Genomic DNA, 12,330 nt, shown 5'->3' with positions numbered 1-12,330 from the left:
CAATGGCGCGATCTCGGCTCACCGCAACCTCCGCCTCCTGGGTTCAGTCAATTCTCCTGCCTCAGCCTCCTGAGTAGCTGGGACTACAGGCACGCGCCACCATGCCCAGCTAATTTTTTGTATTTTTAGTAAAGATGGGGTTTCACCATGTTGACCAGGATGGTCTCGATCTCTTGACCTCGTGATCCACCCGCCTCGGCCTCCCAAAGTGCTGGGATTACAGGCTTGAGCCACCGCGCCCGGCCGAAATACTATTTTTTATCAAGTTTTATACAAATGCAGAATTTTGTTTTACTTTTTTTTTTTTTAAAAGCTATGTTGTTAGCACACAGAACACTTCATTGTTGTTTTTGGGAAAAGAATGTCTCTGAAGCTGGAGTGATGTGGGGAAAACACCTTTCCCTTCTAGTTTTGAGAGACTTCCTCTTGGCTTCCAGGAGGAGGGGTTCTCTGACTTTGACACACATGGCCACCTTGGCACAAAAGCCTTGTGGTATGGAAAAACAAATTTGTTTTTATGTTCTCTTCTCCCTTTCCACCGTTCAGTGTAGACTTAACTCCCTTAAGCCCAGACACCTGTTGGGACCTGACCCCCAGTCATTCGTGCCAATGTGTCAGGATTCTGGACTTTCCAGTGATGCCACTGAGATGGCACCTGTCAAAAGAGAAGTGGTACCGGGCGCAGTGTCTCAAGCCTGTAATCCCAGCAATCTGGGAGGCCCGAGGTGGGCAGATCACCTGAGGTCAAGAGTTTGAGACCAGCCTGGCAAATATGGTGAAACCCTGTCTCTACTAAAAATATAAAAAATTAGCTGGGTGTGGTGGTGGGTGCCTGTAATCCCAGCTACTTGGGAGGCTGAGGCAAGAGAATCGCTTGAACCTGGGAGGCAGAGGTTGCAGTGAGGCGAGATTACACCACTACACTCCGGCCTGGGAATGACAGAGTGAAACTCTGTCTCAAAAAAAAAAAAAAGCAGTGGTTGTGCTGTTTCTAGATTGTCGATCTTCAGATAAATTCTGCCATTTTCTTCTCTTTTTTTTTTTTTTAAAAGATGGGGTTTCACCATGATGGCCAGGCTGGTCTTGAACTCCTGACCTCAGGTGATCCACCCACCTCAGCCTCCCAAAGTGAGGATTACAGGCGTGAGCCACCACGCCCAGCTAATTCTGCCATTTTCATTTCACTTCCTGAAAGTCACGGTCGGCTTGTGAAAGTTGTTAAACAACTGACTAAATGTGAAATGTCAACCTTTGCTCTAAACTTTCCCTGTTCAGAGCATCAGATGAAGACTTCCTTGGGTTTTTTAGCGGCTTTCTGATTTTTGTTAGTCCATTGAAGAAGGGAGTTTGAAAGCTGTATACTGTTAATGACTATCTGCCCATGTCCTGCCTGAAATACCATGATTGTTTATGCAAAGTATCTTTAATAAAGCCGGATACAAACAAAATTTAAAAAAAAAAAGAAGAAGAAGAAAAATTAAAGCTGGTTACAGTTTGACTTGAAAAAAAAAAAAAAAAAGAATAAACAGCTGGAGACTTCAACACCCCACTTTTATCATTGGACAAAACTCCCAGAGAGAAAATTAACAAAGAAACATCGGACTTAATCTGCACTACAGAACAAATAGACCTAATAGATATTTACAGAACATTTCATCCAGTGGCTACAGAACACACATTATGCTCCTCAGCATATGAATCATTCTCAAGGATAGACCATATGTTACCCCACAAAACAAGTCTTAAAACATTCAGTTCGAAAAAATGGAAATAATATCAAACATCGTCTCTGACCACAGTGGAATAAAACTAAAAATGAATCACAAGAGGAATTTTGGAAACTTTTCAAATACATGGAAATGAAACAATATGCTCCTGAATGACCAGTAAGTCAATGAAGAAATTAAGAAGGAAATTGAAAAATTTCTTGAAACAAATGGTAATGGAAACATAACACGCTAAAACCTGTGGGATAGAGCGAAAGCAGTGCTAAGTGGGAAGTTTGTAGCTGTAAGTGCCTACATCAAAAAAGAGGAAACGCAGCCTGGGCAACATGGCAAAACTTACCTCTACAAAGATGCAAAAATCACCCAGACAGTGGTGCGCACCTGTAGTCTCAGTTACTTGGGAGGCTGAGATGGGAGGATCACTTGACCCTGGAAGGTTGAGACTGCTGTTGGCCATGATTCTCGACCAGCCTGGATGGCCATGCACTCCAGCCTGGATGACAGAGCAAGACCCTGTCTCAACACACACAAAAAAAAACAACAAGAAGAGGAAGAAGAAGGAGAAGGAGGAGGAGGAGGAGGAAAAACAGCCAAATAACCTATTGATGCATATTAAAGAACTTGAAGAGAAAGACCAAATTGAACCCAAATTTAGGAGAAGAAAATAAATACTAAGGATCAGATTAGAAGTAAATGAATCTGGGCCGGGCACGGTGGCTCAAGCCTGTAATCCCAGCACTTAGGGAGACCGAGGCAAGTAAATGAATCTGAAACGAGGAAAACACCACCCTGGCCAACATGGTGGAACCCCATCTCTACTAAAAATACAAAAAATAGCTGGGCGTGGTGGCATGCACCTGTAACCCCAACTACTCGGGAGGCTGAGGCAAGAGAATCACTTGAACCCATGAAGCATGGTTTGCAGTGATCCAAGATCGCACCACTGCACTCCACCCTGGGCAGCAGAGCAAGACTCCGTTTAAAAAAATAATAATAAAAATATAGGCTGGGCGTGGTGGCTCATGCCTGTAATCCCAGCACCTTAGGAGGCCAAGGTGGGAAGATCCCCTGAGGTCAGGAGTTCGAGACCAGGCTGACCAACATGGAGAAACCCCATCTCTACTAAAAATACAAAATTATCTGGTCATGGTGGCACATGCCTGTAATCCCAGCTACTCAGGAGGCTGAGGCAGGAGAATTGCTTGAACCCGGGAGGCAGAGGTTGCGGTGAGCTGAGATCACGCCATTGCACTCCAGCCTGGGCAACAAAAGCAAAACTCTTTCTCAAAAAATAAATAAACAAATAAATATAAAAATAAAAGTATAAAATAAAAACGATCAGGTGGGGTGTGGTGGCTCATGCTTGTAATTCCAGCACTTTGGGAGATCCAGTAGGGCAGATCTCCTGAGGTCTCAGCTACTTCAGATGCCGAGAAAGAAAATCACTTGAACCGGGAAGGCAGAGGTTGCAGTGAGCGGAGATCACGCAACTGCACTCCAGCCTGGGCAACAGAGTGATACTCCATCTCAATAAATAAACAAATAAAACAAAAAAGATCAACCAACAAAAAGTTGGTTTTTTAAGAGGATAAAAAAATTGACAAATATTTAGCCAGACTAAGAAAAAGACCCGAATAAATAAAATCAGAGATTAAAAAGGAGACATTGCATCTAATACTGCAGAAATTCAAAGGCTCATTAGTAGTTACTATGAGCCCCTAATGCCAATAAATTGCAAAATCCAGAAGAAATGGATAAATTCCTAGATATATATAACCTACCAGGATTGAACCATGAAGAAATCCAAAACCCAACAGAGCAATAACAAGTGATGAGATCAAAGCTGTAATAAAGTCTTCCAGTAGGCTGGGTATGGTGGCTCATGCCAGTAATCCCAGCACTTTAGGAGACCAATGTGGGAGGATCGCTAGAGCCAGGAGTTGGGGACCAACCTAGGTAACATAGAGAGACCCTGTCTCTATTTTCTTTTAAAAAGCCAGGCATGGTGGCTTACACCTGTAATCCCAACACTCTGGCAGGCTGAGGTGGGCAGATCACTTGAGGTCAGGAGCTCCAGAGCAGCCTGGCCAACATGGTGAAACCCTGCCTCTACTAAAAATACAAAAATTAGCCAGGCGTGTTGGTGCACGCCTGTAATCCCAGCTACTCGGGAGACTGAGGCAAGAGAATCACTTGAACCCGGGAGGTGGAGGTTGCAGTGAGCAGAGATCGTGCCACTGCATTCCAGCCTGGGCGACACAGTGAGAGTCTATCGCAAAATAAAAAGAAAAAAAGGAGGAAGGAAGGAGAGAAGAAAGGAAGGAAGGAAGGAAGGAAGGAAGGAAGGAAGGAAGGAAGGAAGGAAGGAAGGAAGGAAGGAAGGAAGGAAAAAGAGAAAGAAGGCAGGCCAGGGGCACTGTCTCACACCTGTAATCCCAGCACTTTTGGAGACCGAGGCAGATGGATCACTTGAGGTCAGGAGTTAGAGACCAGCCTGGCCAACAGCCTGAAACCTTGTCTCTACTAAAAATACAGAAATTAGCCAGGCGTGGTGGCCGACACCTGTAATCCCAGCTACTCAGGAGGCCAAGGCAGGAGAATCGCCTGAACCCAGGAGGCAGAGATTGCAGTGAGCTGAGATCGTACCATTGCACTCCAGCCTGGAGGACAAGAGAGAGACTTTGTATGAAAAAAAATAATAATAAATTAGCTGGGTGTGGTGGCATGCACCTGTAGTCTCATCTACTTGGGAGGCTGATGCAGGAGAACCACTTGAACCCGGGAGGCCGAGGTTGCAGTGAGCCGAGATCACACAACTGCCCCCCAGCCTGGGCGACAGAGTGAAACTCTGTCTCAAAAAAAAAAAAAAAATTTACCCAGGCTTGGTGGCACACACCTATAGTCCCAGCTACTTGGGAGGCTGAGGCAGGAGAATCACTTGAACCTGGGAGGTGAAGGTTGCAGTGAGCCAAGATTGCACCACTGCACTCCAGCCTGGGTGACAGAGAGAGACTCTGTTTCAAAACTAAATAAATAAATAATTTTTTTTTTTGAGACGGAGTTACGCTCTTATTACCCACGCTGGAGTGCAGTGGCACGATCTAGGCTCACCGCAACCTCCGCCTCCTGGGTTCAAGCAATTCTCCTGCCTCAGCCTCCCAAGTAGCTGGGACTACAGGCGCGCGCCACCATGCCCAGCTAATTTTTGTATTTTTAGTAGAGACCAGGTTTCACCATGTTGACCAGGATGGTCTCGATCTCTTGACCTCGTGATCCACCCGCCTCGGCCTCCCAAAGTGCTGGGATTATAGGCGTGAGCTGCTGCGCCCAGTCAATAAAAATTTTTAAAAATACAAAAACTAAAAAATTGGCCAGGTGTGGTAGCCCACACCTGCAATCCCAGCTACTCAGGAGGTTGAGGCAGAAGAATTGCTCAAACCCAGAGATGGAGGTTGCAGTGAGCTGAAATCATGCAACTGCACTCCAGCCTGGGCAACAGAGTGAGACTCTGTCTCAAAAAGCAAAAAAAAATTAAAGAGGAACTAATATCAAAATATAGAGGAGGAGGGAATACTTCCAAATTCATTGTATGAGGCCAGTATTACTGATACCAAAACCTGACAAAGACACACGAAGAAAAGAAAACCACAGACCAATATCTCTCATAAATATTGATGCAAACATTCTTAGCAAAATACCAGCAAACCAAATTCAATAATACATTGCAAAGATCATTCATCATGACCAGGTGGGATTTATCCCGGGGATGCAAGGATGGTTCAACATACGTAAATCAATCAATATGAGGTATCATGTCAACAGAATGAAGGACAAAGACCATATGATCGTTTCAACTGATGCTAAGAAAATGCTTGATAAAGTTCAACATCCCTTCATGATAAAAGCCCTCAAAAAATGAATAGAGACGGAACATACATCAACATATTAAATGCCATATATGGCAGACTCATAGCTAGTAAAATACTGACTGCAGAGAAACTGAAAGCCTTTCCTCTTTTATCTAGAACATAACAAGGATGCCCAACTTCACCATCGTTATTCAGTCTGAGACTCTGTCTCTACCAAAAATGCAAAAATTAGCCAGGTGTGGTGGTGCATGCCTGTAGTCCCAGCTACTCAGGAGGCTGAGGCAGGAGTATAGTACTGAAAGTTTTAGCTAGAGCAATCAGACAAGAGAAAGAAATAAAGAGCATCCAAGCTAGAAAGGAAGAGTCAAATGATCCTTGTTTGCAGGTTATGGGATTTTTTTTTTTTTTTTTTTTTTAAACAGAGTCTTGCTGTGTCAGCCAGGCTGGAGTGCAGGGGTGCAATCTCAGCTAACTGCAACCTCTGCCTCCCAGGTTCAAGCGATTTTCCTGCTTCCACCTCCCAAGTAGCTGGGACTACAGGCGCCCACCACCACGCCTGGTTAATTTTTTTTGTATTTTTAGTAGACATGGGGTTTCCCCATGTTGGCCAGGCTGGTCTTGAACTCCTGACCTCGTGATCCGCCGGCCTCAGTCTCCCAAAGTGCTGGGATTACAGGCATGAGCCACCACACCCAGCATGATATGATGTTATATTTGGAAAAACCTAGACTTCACGAAAAAATGATTAAAACTGATAAGTTCACTAAAATTGTAGGAAACAAAGTCAACATGCAAAACTCAGTAGCATTTCTCTATGCCAACAGTTAACAGTCTGAAAGAGAAATCAAGAAAGTAATCCTATTCACAATAGCCATGAATAAAATTAAATACCTCGGAATTAACTTAGCCAAAGAGGTGAAAGATCGTTACAATGAAAACTATAAAACGCTGATGAGGCCGGGAGCTGGTGCTCATGCCTGTAATGCCAGCACTCTGGGAGGCCAAGGTGGGAGAATTGCTGGAGCTCAGGAGTTCAAGACCAGCCTGGGCAACATAGTGAGACCTCCATCTCTACAAAAATAAATCAATAAGAAAGAAAGGTGGGGCATGGTGGCTCATGCCTGTAATCCCAGCACTTTGGGAGGTGGAGGTTGGATCACCGGAGGCCAGGAGTTTGAGACCAGCCTGGCCAACATGTTGAGACCCTGTCTCTACTATAAATGAAAAAATTAGCCGAGCATGGTGGTGGTACGCACCTGTATTCCCAGCTACTCGGGAGGCTGAGGCAGGAGAATCGCTTGAACCCAGGAGGCGGAGGTTGCAGTGAGCCGAGATCGTGCCAGTGCACTACAACCTGAGCTGTGTATGAGACTCTGTCTCAAAAAAAAAATTGATTAAAGACTTAAATCTAAGACCTCAAACAATGAAACTGCTACAAGAAGACATTAAGGAAACTCCAGGACCTTGGTCTGGGCAAAAATTTATTGAGTAATATACCACAGGAACAGGCAACTGAAGCAAAAATGGACAAATGGGATCACATCAAGTTAAAATGCACAACAAAGGAAATAACAACAAAGTGAAGAGACAGCCCAAAGAATGGGAGAAAATATTTGCAAACTACCCATCTGATAAGGGATTACTAACCAGAATATATAAAGAGCTTAAACCACTCTTCAGGAAAAAAATCTAATAATCTGATTTTAAAATGGGCACATGATTTGAATAGACATTTCTCAAAAGAAAACATACAAATGACAAACAGACATATGGAAAGGTGCTCAACAGCATTGATCATCGAGAAATGCAAATCAGGCCGGGCGTGGTGGCTCACACCTGTAATCTCAGCACTTTGGGAGACCGAAGCCGGTGGATAAACTGAGGTCAGGAGTTCAAGACCAGCCTGGCCAACATGGTGAAACCCTGTCTTTCAAAAAAAATTAATAAACAAAAAAATAAATAATTAAAAAAAAACTTTTAAAAGAGAAATGCAAATCAAAACTACAATGGGATGTCATCTCGCCCCAGTTAAAATGGCTTATATCCAAAGGACAAGTAGTAACAAATGCTGGCAAGGATGTGGAGAAAAGGGAATCCTCCTACGCTGTTGGTGGGAATGTAGATTAGTACAAACACTATGGAGAACGGTTTACAGATGCCTCAAAGAAACTAAAAATAGCACTACCCTGTGATCCAGCAATCCCACTGCTGGGTATATACCCCAAAGAGAAAGGAAATCAATAGATCAAAGAAATATCTGCACTCCCATGTTCATTACGCCACTGTTCACAATAGTCAAGTGTTGGAAGCAACCTAAGTGTCCATCAGCAGATGAATGGATAAAAACATGTGGCACATATACACAATGGAGTACTATTCAGCTATAAAAAGGAATTAAATTCTGTCATCATTTGCAACAACATGGATGGAACTGGAGGGCATTACGTTAAGTGAAATAAGCCAGGTACAGAAAGACAAATATCACATGTTCTCACTTATTTCTGCATTCTAAAAATCAAAATAGTCCAGGCACGGCGGCTCACGCCTATAATCCTGGCACTTTGGGAGGCCGAGACAAGTGGATCACCTGAGGTCAGGGGTTCAAGACCAGCCTGGCCAATATGCTGAAACCCTGTCTCTACTAAAAATACAAAAAAATTGGATGGGTACAGTGGCTCATGCCTGTAATTCTTTTTTTTTTTCTTCTTCTTTCTTTCTAAAGAAGAACACGCCTGTAATTCTAACACTTTGGGAAGCCGAGGCAGATGGATCACCTGAGATCAGGAGTTCGAGACCAGCCTGACCAACATGGAGAAACCTCATCTCTACTAAAAATACAAAACTAGTCTGGTGTGGTAGCACATGCCTGTTATCCCAGCTACTCAGGAGGCTGAGGCAGGAGAATCGCTTGAACCCGGAAGGTGGAGATTGCAGTGAGCCAAGATCGCGCCATTACACTCCAGCCTGGGCAACAAGAGCAAAACTCTGTCTCAAAAAAAACAACAAAAAAAAAATTAGCTGGGCATGGTGGCAGGCGCCTGTAATCCCAGCTACTTTGGGAGGCTGAGGCAGGAGAATTGCTTGAACCCAGGAGGTGGAGGTTGCAGTGAACCTATATCACACCATTACAATACAGGCTGGGCCACAAGAGCAAAATTGTCTCAAAGTAAAAAAAAAAAAAAAAAAACAGACCGAGAGTGGGTGGTGGCTCATGCCTGTAATCCCATCCCAGCACTTTGGGAGGCCGAGACGAGTGGATCACCTGAGGTCAGGAGTTCAAGACCAGCCTGGCCAACATGGTGAAACCCTGTCTTTATATTAAAAAAAAAAAAGATGGTTGTTGTCATCACAAAGGGAAGAAATAACATTTGTCAAATGCCTAGTATGTCAAGTGCAATTCTAGGCTCTTCTGTACTGTTATTTAATTAAAATCCACATTACCGCCAGGCGCGGTGGCTCACGCCTGTAATCCCAGCACTTTGGGAGGCCGAGGCGGGTGGATCACGAGGTCAAGAGAGCGAGACCATCCTGGCCAACATGGTAAAACCCCGTCTCTACTAAAACAACAAAAAATTAGCTGGGCGTGGTGGCGCGTGCCTGTAATCCCAGCTACTCAGGAGGCTGAGGCAGGAGAATTGCCTGAACCCAGGAGGCGGAGGTTGCGGTGAGCCAAGATCGCGCCATTGCACTCCAGCGTGGGTAACAAGAGCGAAAAACTCCGTCTCAAAAAAAAAAAAAAAAAAATCCACATTACCACACATTGAGGTAGATATTATCCCCATGTTTTTTTGTTTTTTTGGTTTTTCTTGTCCACGTGACTTAACTCCTTGCAGAATCCCCATGTTGCAGTTAAAGAACTCAATGTGCGGAGAGATCACTCACCTTGCCCAAGGACCCTCACCTGGTAAGTGTCAGGGCCAAAACTAGAAATGAAGTCTGTCTGATTTCAAGAATTAGGCTCCTTCCCCCATGGGCTGGAAGCTAAAAACAGAAAGGAGAAGTTTCACTGAGGCATCACCCCTAGTACTCTCATACACACACATACACATACCTTGGTTTCAGTAATTCCCTTGAAAAATCCTGAGCCCCATGTAACTCTTTCTGTTTGTTTCTTTTGAGATGGAGTCTCCCTCTGCCGCCCAGGCTGGAGTAAATGGCGCAATCTCGGCTCACTGCAACCACCACCTCCCAGGTTCAAGCGATTCTCCTGCCTCAGTCTCCCGAATACCTAAGATTACAGGTATGCGCCACCACTCCCAGCTAATTTTTGTATTTTTAGTAGAGATGGGGTTTCACCATGTTGGTCAGGCTGGTCTCAAACTCCTCACCTCAGGTGATTCACCCTCCTCGGCCTCCCAAAGTGCTGGGACTGTAGGCATGAACCACCGTGCCTGGCCCCCATGGTAGCTCTTAACCCTGAAAAGGCAATGTGGAAGGGTTTATTTCTGTAGGATCTGGGCCTCTATGGACAGAAATCCTGCCCTCCAGTTCGCCCTGACAATGCAGCCTTCTCTTAAAATGGATAGGGTAACATTTGCTGGCTTTTCTCTCCCAGCTTACATGATATAAGAGGAGTTCTCGGCCGGGCGCGGTGGCTCAAGCCTGTAATCCCAGCACTTTGGGAGGCCGAGGCGGGTGGATCACGAGGTCAAGAGATCAAGACCATCCTGGTCAACATGGTGAAACCCCGTCTCTACTAAAAATACAAAAAATTAGCTGGGCATGGTGGCGCGTGCCTGTAGTCCCAGCTGCTCAGGAGGCTGAGGCAGGAGAATTGCCTGAACCCAGGAGGCGGAGGTTGCGGTGAGCCGAGATCGCGCCATTGCACTCCAGCCTGGGTAACAAGAGCGAAACTCCGTCTCAAAAAAAAAAAAAAGAGGAGTTCTCAGTTGGGTTTGGTGGCTCACACCTGTAAACCCAGCACTTTGGGAGGCCAAGGTGGACGGAGCACCTGAGGTCAGAAATTCGAGACCAGCCTGACCAACATGGTGAAACCCTGACTCTACTAAAATACAAAAATTAGCTGGCTGTGGTGGTACATGCCTGTAATCCCAGCTACTGGGGAGGCTGAGGCAGGAGAATTGCTTGAACCTGGGAGGTAGAGGTTGCAGTGAGCTGAGACTGCACCACTGCACTCCAGTCTGGGTGACAGAGGGAGACTTTGTCTCAAAAAAAAAAAAAAAAAGACAGGAGTTCTCAGAAAGGCTTCTTCACAGGCCATGAGGGCAGTTTGGCTCAGACCTTATTGCCACATAAGGCCTCAAATTTAGAATTCTGATGTTATCTCCAAATGTGGTTACAGTCACGCTGTTACTCTGATAGAACAAAAAGTAAGAACTTACCATAAAATTGATTTAACCTTTATTATGGAATTTTCAAATATATACAAAAGGAAGGCCGAGTTCAGTGGCTTACACCTGTAATCCCAGCACTTTGGGAAGCTGAGGCAGGAGAATAGCTATACACACACATACACACACACACACACACACACACACACACACACACACACATGCACACAAGTCAAAGAATAGTACAATGAATCTGGTATGCCCATTATCACAATAATTTTATTTATCCTTCAACATTTTTTTTTTTTTTTTTGAGACGGAGTTTCGCTCTTGTTACCCAGGCTGGAGTGCAATGGCGCGATCTCGGCTCACCGCAACCTCCGCCTCCTGGGTTCGGGCAATTCTCCTGCCTCAGCCTCCTGAGTAGCTGGGATTACAGGCACGCACCACCATGCCCAGCTAATTTTTTGTATTTTTAGTAGAGACGGGGTTTCACCATGTTGACCAGGATGGTCTCGATCTCTTGACCTTGTGATCCACCCGCCTCGGCCTCCCAAAGTGCTGGGATTACAGGCTTGAGCCACCGTGCCCGGCCTTATCCTTCAACTTTTTTAACAATTTTTTTTTTTTTTGTAAAGATGGGGTTTCACCATGTTGGTCAGGCTGGTCTTGAACTCCCGACCTCAGGTGATCCGCCTGCCTTGCCCTCCAAAGTGCTTGGATTGCAGGCGTGAGCCACCACACCCAGCCAACAACTTTTTTTTTGAGACAGAGTCTTGCTCTGTTACCAGGCTGGAGTGATGCCTCCTGGGTTCAAGCGATTCTCCTGCCTCAGCCTCCAGAGTAGCTGGGACTACAGGTGCCTGCCACCACACCTGGCTAATTTTTGTATTTTTAGTGGAGACAGGGTTTCACCATGTTGGCCAGGATGGTCTCGATTTCTTGACCTTGTGATCCACCTGCCTCGGCCTCCCAAAGTGCTGGGATTATAGGCGTGAGCAACTGCGCCCGGCCTTCTTCAACTTTTAAGTTCAGGGGTACGTATGCCCAATGGGAAGGTTTGTTACATAGGTAAATGTGTGCCATGGTGGTTTGCTGCACAAATCAACCCATCACCCAGGTACTAAGCCCAGTATCCATCAGTTATTCTTCCAGATGCTCTCCCTCCCTTACCCCTACCCTTCCAAAAGGCCCAGTGGTGTGGTTCCTGCCTTGTGTCCATGTTTTCTCATCATTCAATTCCCATTTATAAGTGAGAACAAGCAGTGTTTGGATTTGTTTCTGTGTGAGTTTGCTGAGAATAATGACTTCCAACTCCATCCATGTCTGCAAAGGACATGATCTAATTCCTTTTAATGGCTGTATAGTATTCCATGGTGTATACATATGTGGTATTCCATGGTGTATATATATTTCCATGGTGTATATTTTCTTTTTTTTTTT

Source organism: Sapajus apella, unplaced genomic scaffold (genome assembly GCF_009761245.1).
Source record: "Sapajus apella isolate SASKATOON/1434 unplaced genomic scaffold, GSC_monkey_1.0 scaffold148, whole genome shotgun sequence".
NCBI classification, from domain to species: Eukaryota; Metazoa; Chordata; class Mammalia; order Primates; family Cebidae; genus Sapajus; species Sapajus apella.
This window is presented reverse-complemented; position numbering follows the sequence as displayed.